Here is an 8,607-nt window from a genome sequence, read left to right as displayed (position 1 = left end):
GTACTTTTGAAAAAAACAGACAGTTTTCCTTGTATATGAAGCAATATTTCTAAAATAACCATAAACCTTCACGGCACCTCACATGAGGATTTTAAATCTTAACCAAATCCATCAATAGAGTACGTAGTATCTGTCCATAATCCAGAATATTAGAACATCTATAGTTGCGGTATTATCACCGCTCGAAAAAATAATAAAAATGGCCATAACCATTATCCCTCCTCTCACGAAAAACAAAGCAAAACAAACATAGTACTTTTAAAAAAAATTGGACATAGTTTCCCTTGTACATGAAGCAATATTTCAAAAATAATCATAAGCCTTCATGGCACCTCACATGAGGATTTTAAACCTTAACCAAATCCATCAAAACAGTACATACTACTTGTCCACAATCCAAAATATTAGAACATCTGTAGTTGTGGTATTATCACTGCTCGAAAAAATAATAAAAATGGCCATAACCATTATATCTCCTCTCACGAAAAACAAAGCAAAACAAACATAGTACTTTAAAAAAAAAATTGGATATAGTTTCCCTTGTATATGAAGCACTATTTCAAAAATAACCATAAACCTTCACGGCACCTCACATGAGGATTTTAAATCTTAACCAAATCCATCAAAACAGTACATACTACTTATCCACAATCCAAAATATTAGAACATCAGTATTTGTGGTATTATCACCGCTTGAAAAAATAATAAAAATGGCCATAACCATTATGCCTCCTCTCACGAAAAACAAAGCAAAACAAACATAGTACTTTGAAAAAAATTTGGACATAGTTTCCCTTGTACATGAAGCAATATTTCAAAAATAATCATAAGCCTTCAGGGCACCTCACATGAGGATTTTAAACCTTAACCAAATCCATCAAAACAGTACATACTACTTATCCACAATCCAAAATATTAGAACATCAACTGTTAAAAGTTTCCATCGTGATATAACGAAATTCTTATGAACACAACAAGACATGAATTTGAATTTTAACATCCACCAATGTTATAAATCCATTGTTCTTATGATGACTCGCACTCATCATCGATGAATACGTTATGTCTCTGATAGCTCTCAGGGATGCAAGAATTGTACCGCCTATCTGCTGCCATGGTTCTAGCCATCTGCTCTGCGTAGATCGGCAATGCACTTCCATTTATAAAAAAAAATATTGTGAAGTTAAACACCAAACAAGTAATATAGGCAGTATTGATAATCAATAAATACCAGCGCTAATACAAAAATAGTGACAAAAAAGATGAGAGCAATGTCAATGTCAAAAGTAAGAGGGGCCCTCACTAGTCGTCAAAGGGATTGACACGCGATGGCATGTCACTCTCATCATCAATATCTAAAGAGGTGGACGCCTGCTCTCTGCCCCACTTTCTAGGGCGAAGCAACGGTAACACATATCCTGAAATCAGTGGCTCATCAATGTCGACTGCAACACATGCTCATCCTAAAGCCAAGCAAGCTGCTAGTACAGGAGTTGTGCCACATCCAAGCTCCAAACAAATACCTCCTCATCGGCAAAGCAGCTCCACAAAACATGCAATGAAAGAATGGCTCGGTTAGAGTCCTCCTCGCAATGGCTCACCTGATAATGATCTAGCATGAGAGAGCTCCGGAAGGTGATGCACCATAAAAGAATCCGAAGAGTGCATACCAAGACGGGAGAACAAGGTAGCGCATTCTGATACAAAGCAAGGTGGATGCATACCCACTCTGTGAATCATAAATAGCATAGAGCAATTACACTGCAAAACAAGACACACGATTAAAGCAAACAACAAGACAAAGTGCTGAAATATTGATGTAAAAACAAATGTATCACCTCCACACGACCACCAAAACTCTCCACATAACCATATGCTCCATGATGGAGCACTACAATGCGTCGATGAACCACCATCTCCGAAGCACGAGAAAATCTCTCCACCTAGCCAATGGCCTCTCCTTTTATTTTAACTAAATATCAATGATAAATACCACAAATATTACAATTTTTTTGCATGACTATAAACAAGATAGACCTGCCAAAGAAACCATGATCAACAGCCATCCAGAATCCGTCAATGTCGAGAATGCCAAATGAACACCAGCACGTACATGATCCTCTGTGAAAATGTCCCAACGAGGTGAAGTAGAGGAGCCTAAGAGGGACCCACCAAATGGAAGATCTAAGAAAATCAAATCTGCAGCCCATGAAACTGATTTCGTGCCGCGGGTATACAAGATAGAGTTAGAGCATGCCCGCACGAGATGCTCGTGTACAGGGACCCATGCAAGATTACGGATCCCCGCCCTATAGTCTGCAGCAATGGCAATGTAGTCCCCAACAATAGCCATGCATCGAGTATCCATAGAACTAGAGAGACAATGAGATGGAGACTCCATAATATAAACAAAAGAGATACTCCTTCGAGCCACGATCGTGCCAGGAGAAACTGAGACATTACAGTGAGGTTTAATAAGCCATGCATCAACCACGTGGAAGGAAAGCATTAACAAATGTTTTGTAGCTTTTCTGGAGGTGGCTCCACCTCCTCGTCAATGATCTGATCCACAACCCTCTCCTTTTCCTTTTGTGAGTTGCGCATTGCTAAAATAGATAACTTCAAATCAGAGCACTATAACTTTTAGATAGGTAAATATGAGCATGATCAAACATACCTGCACGACTCTCTTCTACTATGTCTACTGGACGAACCTTCATCGCAGAATCCTTCGATATCATCTCTTGTAGCTCTCTTTCACATCCAAGAACATGGCCCTTCTCCATATCTATCCACCATGGACAATTATCTATCTCCCAAGGAGTCAATGTGTGCATAGTAGAGGGATACATGCTTGTGTCTTGGATCGCTAGCTGAGTCCACTGTCTAGCCAGAAAGGGCATGGCAGGCAAGACACTCTTGGTAACCAAGAACATGAAGAATCTACAAAGGTCAATTGGGTGACACAAATTTAAGAAACAATAACAATGAATATTATCAATCTAAGTCAGTTAGTGATTCATCTGAAAGCCAAACGTTGTGCTGCCATTCTCAATGTATCCACCTTCTTTAATGCCTGCTTATCGATATCCTTAGTCTTCACTCCAAGAGACACCTCTATTGGAAATAGATAGGGCCTCGCCTCAAATTTAATTTCTTCAAAGTAGAATGCAAGAGTGCAGTCATGCTGCAAAGGCACCCCGCCTGGCACATCCAAAAGATCTGACACGATCTGAAATGCCCTCTGAAAAACCCGAGCCAAAAAACCCTCTCTACGAAGCCAGCTACATTTCCAAATAAAAAGAGGAGAAAAAGTTAGACTTATATATAAAGGCATGATATATTTAGTACTTTTAATCTTAGCTATACTTACATGCGAAATACGTGATCTCCCTTTTTCAAACCATATGCACTCCTTGTAATCTTGTCTGCTTCCAATAATGAAACCCAATGAATCTTGTTTTGCACAGGGGCGTCTTGAAGTGCTATTAAGTTCAGCTTCTCCAATGTAGCCCAACTATCAAGACCCCATTTCAAAGACAAAACTCTTGCTAGCCAATCCGTCCCAAGATTGGGATCAACAATGTTAAGCAATTGAAAAATTTAATATTGCATATGACAAGTACTTAAGTAACTTTTTGCACGTTTTTCTCAAGAGAATGCCTTGAATTCATGTTATCTACATACCTTTCCAATTCGATCCTGATATTTGTGAGTAATCTCCTTACAAATTCTCTCTTCTTCTTTCTGATGCTCTTTCGCAGACAAGCTTTGTTTGATAAGAGCAACTCACTTTTCTTTTTCTTTTGTCATTTGAATCTAAAATTAAATATACGTTAACAAGCTTTGAAATCATGCATTTAAATGAGAGTAAAAATCATTTAGTCTGACACATACGTCATAGACCAATCTACCAAGGTACCGTCGCGTAATTGGATACCAAGGCTCTGTACCTTTGGCATTCTTCTTCCGTATAGCGGCAATAAGTTTTTGATCTCTATCTGGCAAACCCTTTAGATACATTTCATGGTCCACTGTACAAATGTGTCGTATTGACAATCTCATCACGAAGATGAGTGACAACAAGAGCATGAGTGTTCATGCTGCATTGAAAGACCAAAAAACCATTTGATACTCACATTCAATTGTTAGCAAAGATAGAAGAAACATCAACACTTACAAGTTCATTCGTTGTAAACTGCTTAGCAAGGCAATCTCTGGCACCTTAGTGGGATCTATAATGGTACATAGGACTCGACAGTGTTTCTCCTTTGAAGTGGAGAACTTCTCTTTTATCGCTTCCCTCCAAGCCACGGTGCGATGATTCCCTTCCCAAACATAGAACATGTGATTTGTGAGATCTTGAAACTTTGTTTGTTTTTTTAACTCGGTTTCAAATTCTTCATTGATTTCATTCCAAAGAGGATCCCATGTAGCCTTTATCTCATCTAGAACATTCACAAAGTCAAACTTCAAACAACATTCACAGCACGTGGACATCAATACAAAAATGAAAGTGTGAACACATACCATTCACAAAACTCTCCTCTCTTTTTCATGTTACCAAAGAGACAATGAATGCTCCTTTTTCTGGCATTAACCTTCTTTTGCAAAGGCCGCCTTCAATCCACTGAGATCATCTCTCAAACCTCTCACTCTCGCATATGGAATCAATCTACATAAAGGAATGGAGGGACAATCGAAGCAACTAAAAACACGTGTGATTTCAAGAATTTCTGCACCTCTATGCATAAAGATATTTTGCTCATCTTCCATCTCAGACGCTGCGGTAACCTCATCCATTATCTCCCATGGAACAATCTGTAAACCATTCTCCTCGGGGGCTAAAGTATCATCAACTTCGTGTAGAGAGCTCTGTCCCATTTCCATGGAAAGAACCTCCTCACCTTGTGTCTCAATTTCCTCTATCATGTCGATAGCTAAGACTGAAGATACTTGATCACTAGCATCTACCTGGCCATAAAGAGAAGCATTGCTACTATTACTCCTTCCCCTTCGTGATCTTCCACGCGGTTTCGGGCTGTTTCAACATCAACAAAAAACATGGAGACAATAATTTTACAAAAGAGTCAAATTATATATGGCACCATATTGAAATAAAACACAATAGAAATCTTTAAAAAAATTGGACAGAGCAACCTTTGTACATAGAGAATTATTTCAAAAAATACTATAGCCCATAATGGCTTGTCACTTGAAAAAATTTGGTCTTTAAAATTATTTCATAAACATAATTTATGAAGCAACAAATTTAGTACAAATATCGTAAGACAATGCATATGTAAATAAATTAAATGGTTTATATGCGTGTTGGCTATTGTTTTATTTGTCAAAGAGATAGTACTCACGCACATATACTAGTAGTCATCATAGTGTATACACCCTCTTCACATTTGTGAGACAAGTACTAGTTATAGTAAAATCAAATATTGTTTCTATGCCAATTAGAGTGTTTCTATGCCATCAAAAAGATGTAATTATTCAAGTGCTTAAATATGCTAACAAGGCCTTGAGAGTGCAAATGATCAATGACCTAGCATTTGCCAAACATCACAAACCAACGAAGATCCATGACTTTCAAAGCAAAGAATTTTCAAGACCAAAGTTTGCATTGAGTGTAACATTTAATGGCCTAATAACTTATGTGTAGCGGAAATTAGCATGAACATAGTGGGCATTTCATTAGAATAGATTCCTAATGAGAATTACAAGAGTGCTTGGTGGAGAGAGCAACAAAAAGCATAACATCTAGTTAGATAGCATCGACAATACTTTCAAAAGAGAGAGAAATTAAGCTATTGACAACAATTGAGGACCGGATTTTCATGGAGCCGGTCCCCCCTCCAAAAGGCTTTGTATTATGGTTTCTCCCATCAAGAGAGACATTGTACAATACAATTCTTTGTGTTCCTTCAAGACTAGCTAGTGCAATGAAGATGGAAACTTCATGCACTAAGCAAAACACTTAACAAACACAACTTGAATTATCCCCGTTCTCAGACCCAAGACCTCACACACCTTCGAAGATGGTGAGAGCTAGCAGGGTATGAGAGTAGATTGAGAGGAAGAAGGAGTATCTTACGAGAAAGATGTACATCTCCTCACATAATCACTCATATGTCGCATAGCTTAGCTTAGTAATTAGCTTGGTAGAGGAGATGAGCATGCATTGAAGCTTGGCTCTTGGTTGGATTTGCATCCACATGCCAAGAGAGTGTTGATGTAGGCTTCTATCTCACAAGCTTGGAGTAGGTGATGAGTTCTCCATTAAATCTTGGGAAGAGATAGTCTTCTCTTTCTTCACACATGAGCTTGTGTGAGTGTGTGTGTGATAATGCCTTGCAAAAATCAGCCCCCTCTCTCTCTTGGGCGAGCCCTCTTGCTAATTGCTCTTGCTGAAGCCTCATTGGCCCTCCCCAAGTCAAGCCAATTACAATTAAGCAGCATAAGTGATAGCCTTCTGACATGTGTCCCCCTTTCCCCTTTTGTGAGAGATTTAGGTAATTAAATAATTAAACTAAACTCTCATTGGACCCCTTTGCCTCCTGGCCAATAGGAATCAGGCAAGCCATGGGGCTCCTGAATGCTCATTGGGCCCCTTGGGAGACTGCCCAATAGTCTTCTAGGAGACTTAATTCTCATTGGTTTCTTTTATTAAATGTTTTTAAATAGATTTACTCTAGCTTAATTCTCATTGGTCCACTTCAAGGGTCATCCAATAGAAATTGGGCACACCTTGTGGGCATCTGGCCTAGGGAGCTGACATGTGTCCCTCATTCCCTTTGTGTAAACGGAGCCTCTGTGTGTGTGTGTGTGGCTTTCTCTCTCATCCCCTACCTTTAGGGCTCGCCCCCTCCCATGTAGGGATGTGCAAAGACTTTTAGGGCACACACAAAGCATCCAATTTTCCCCAGGGTTGACCTTTGGACACAACCTTTGAATTTTGGAACCTTAGCATTTTGGAAGTCTTAATGGGCTGAACCTTAGGGTCTTTTTAGTCCATTGTTGCACATGGCTCTTTTGTAGATGCCCCCCCCTTTGGATCCCTATTTTCCCTCCTTTGGATCCCTACTGTGGCCGATCTGCTAGCTTAACCAATATTCTAGCTTTTTCTCCCCTGGCCTTCCCCACATTAAATGATCAGTTTAATATGAGAAAATCATTTAGGAGAATTAGATATTGATTATTATGACATTGAGCATCATTGAGTACCTTGTAGGTGGACAACCCCTTCGAGCAGTGTTTCGACCAGTCATTGTATTTTGTGTTCTCAATCACACCTCTCAAAGCCCTTTCTAAAGCCGGAAACCGGACCTGCTGAAACCGGAATCGACGGACCTGCTGAGTTTGTCGCTACCTGAACCACCGCACGCCGGCGCGCGCTCCTACCGCTACTTGAACTAGCCTGCGCTGAACCAGTCTGCGCCTGACTAAACGCCTTAACCTGCCTGACCTGACTGCCTTAACCCGTTGACCCGGACCTGCCTGAACCGGCTGAAATCGAAAATGATTGACTGCTGAAATCGGGAATGACTGCCTTAACCCGCTGAACCGGACCTGTTGAACCTGATTGAACCGGCTGAACCTGCTGAACCGGACCTGCCTGATGTGGCTGAACCGGCTGAAATCCGCAGCAGGCGTTCGCTTTGTACATGCATGAACTACCGCGCGTCGGCGCGCGCTCCTATGGGTAGGTTCCTCGCACGCACGAGCAACAGAGCAACGGGTAGGTTGGTATGGCTCCTCGCACGCAGGCGTGCAACAGAGTGAACTCAGAGAATGGGTCGCGTTTCATAGAGGCTAAATCATTAAATTTTTAAAAGATTGTGGCCTAAGTCAAGTTACTTAGAGGGGGAATTTTACTAGATTTTAGGGAAACTTACCAAAATACCCCTCTACTTTGTGGAAATTCCAAAAATGCCCCTCAAATTTAAAAAATTCCCATAGTACCCCCATAATTTGTCATAAATTCTCAAAATGCGCTTCAAATTACTCAAAATTCCTTGGAGATGTAGGCTTTGGAGATGAATTCCTTCATTATTTTTAGGCATAATTGCCTTTTTTTGGGAGGTAATTTGCAAAAAATTACATGCTAAGCACTTAAAAACCGATCTCAATTGTCAAACAAGAATAAAGATTAGAAAATCTTGAAGATCCAACGAAAATAGATACAGGGCTATTTTGGGAATTTTTAAAATTTGAGGGTTATATTGGGAATTTCCACAAATTAGAGGGATATTTTGGTAATTTTCCTTAGATTTTACAGATTTTTACTCATTGACAAGATTTTATTGAATTTTTTAGATTTTGAACAGGATTTGCTTGACGTTTCGGTGATCATGTTTTATGAATGCAAGCCGTCTGCACCGCTTTTTGGAGAATGACGCCCGAAATAACGACTGCCATCTGTAGCTGATGTTATTTTTCAGTTTAGACTCTGCACTCACTTTCATTTGAAACTTAATTAGTAACCTTAACTTCTCTAAGACGATTGCTTCCAATGTCTAGGCACATTACAGTATTCGGACCACAAGTTGGTCAAAAGCTTGTCCTTATTTTTGAAGGCAGCACATATGCGCTTTCTGT

General features: G+C 39.8%; 1 pseudogene; it reads right to left on the bottom strand.

The window, feature by feature from the left end:
* Nucleotides 1-1,756: 1,756 nt before the first annotated feature.
* LOC147418786 (uncharacterized) lies at nt 1,757-7,675 on the bottom strand (annotated as a pseudogene).
* Between the last annotated feature and the right edge of the window lie 932 nt (nt 7,676-8,607).

This window comes from Adiantum capillus-veneris, chromosome 29 (assembly GCF_014529385.1).
Source record: "Adiantum capillus-veneris isolate H3 chromosome 29, ASM1452938v2, whole genome shotgun sequence".
Taxonomy (NCBI): domain Eukaryota; kingdom Viridiplantae; phylum Streptophyta; class Polypodiopsida; order Polypodiales; family Pteridaceae; genus Adiantum; species Adiantum capillus-veneris.
Note: the sequence above shows the minus strand (reverse complement) of the source record. Positions and strands in the feature narration are given on the sequence as shown.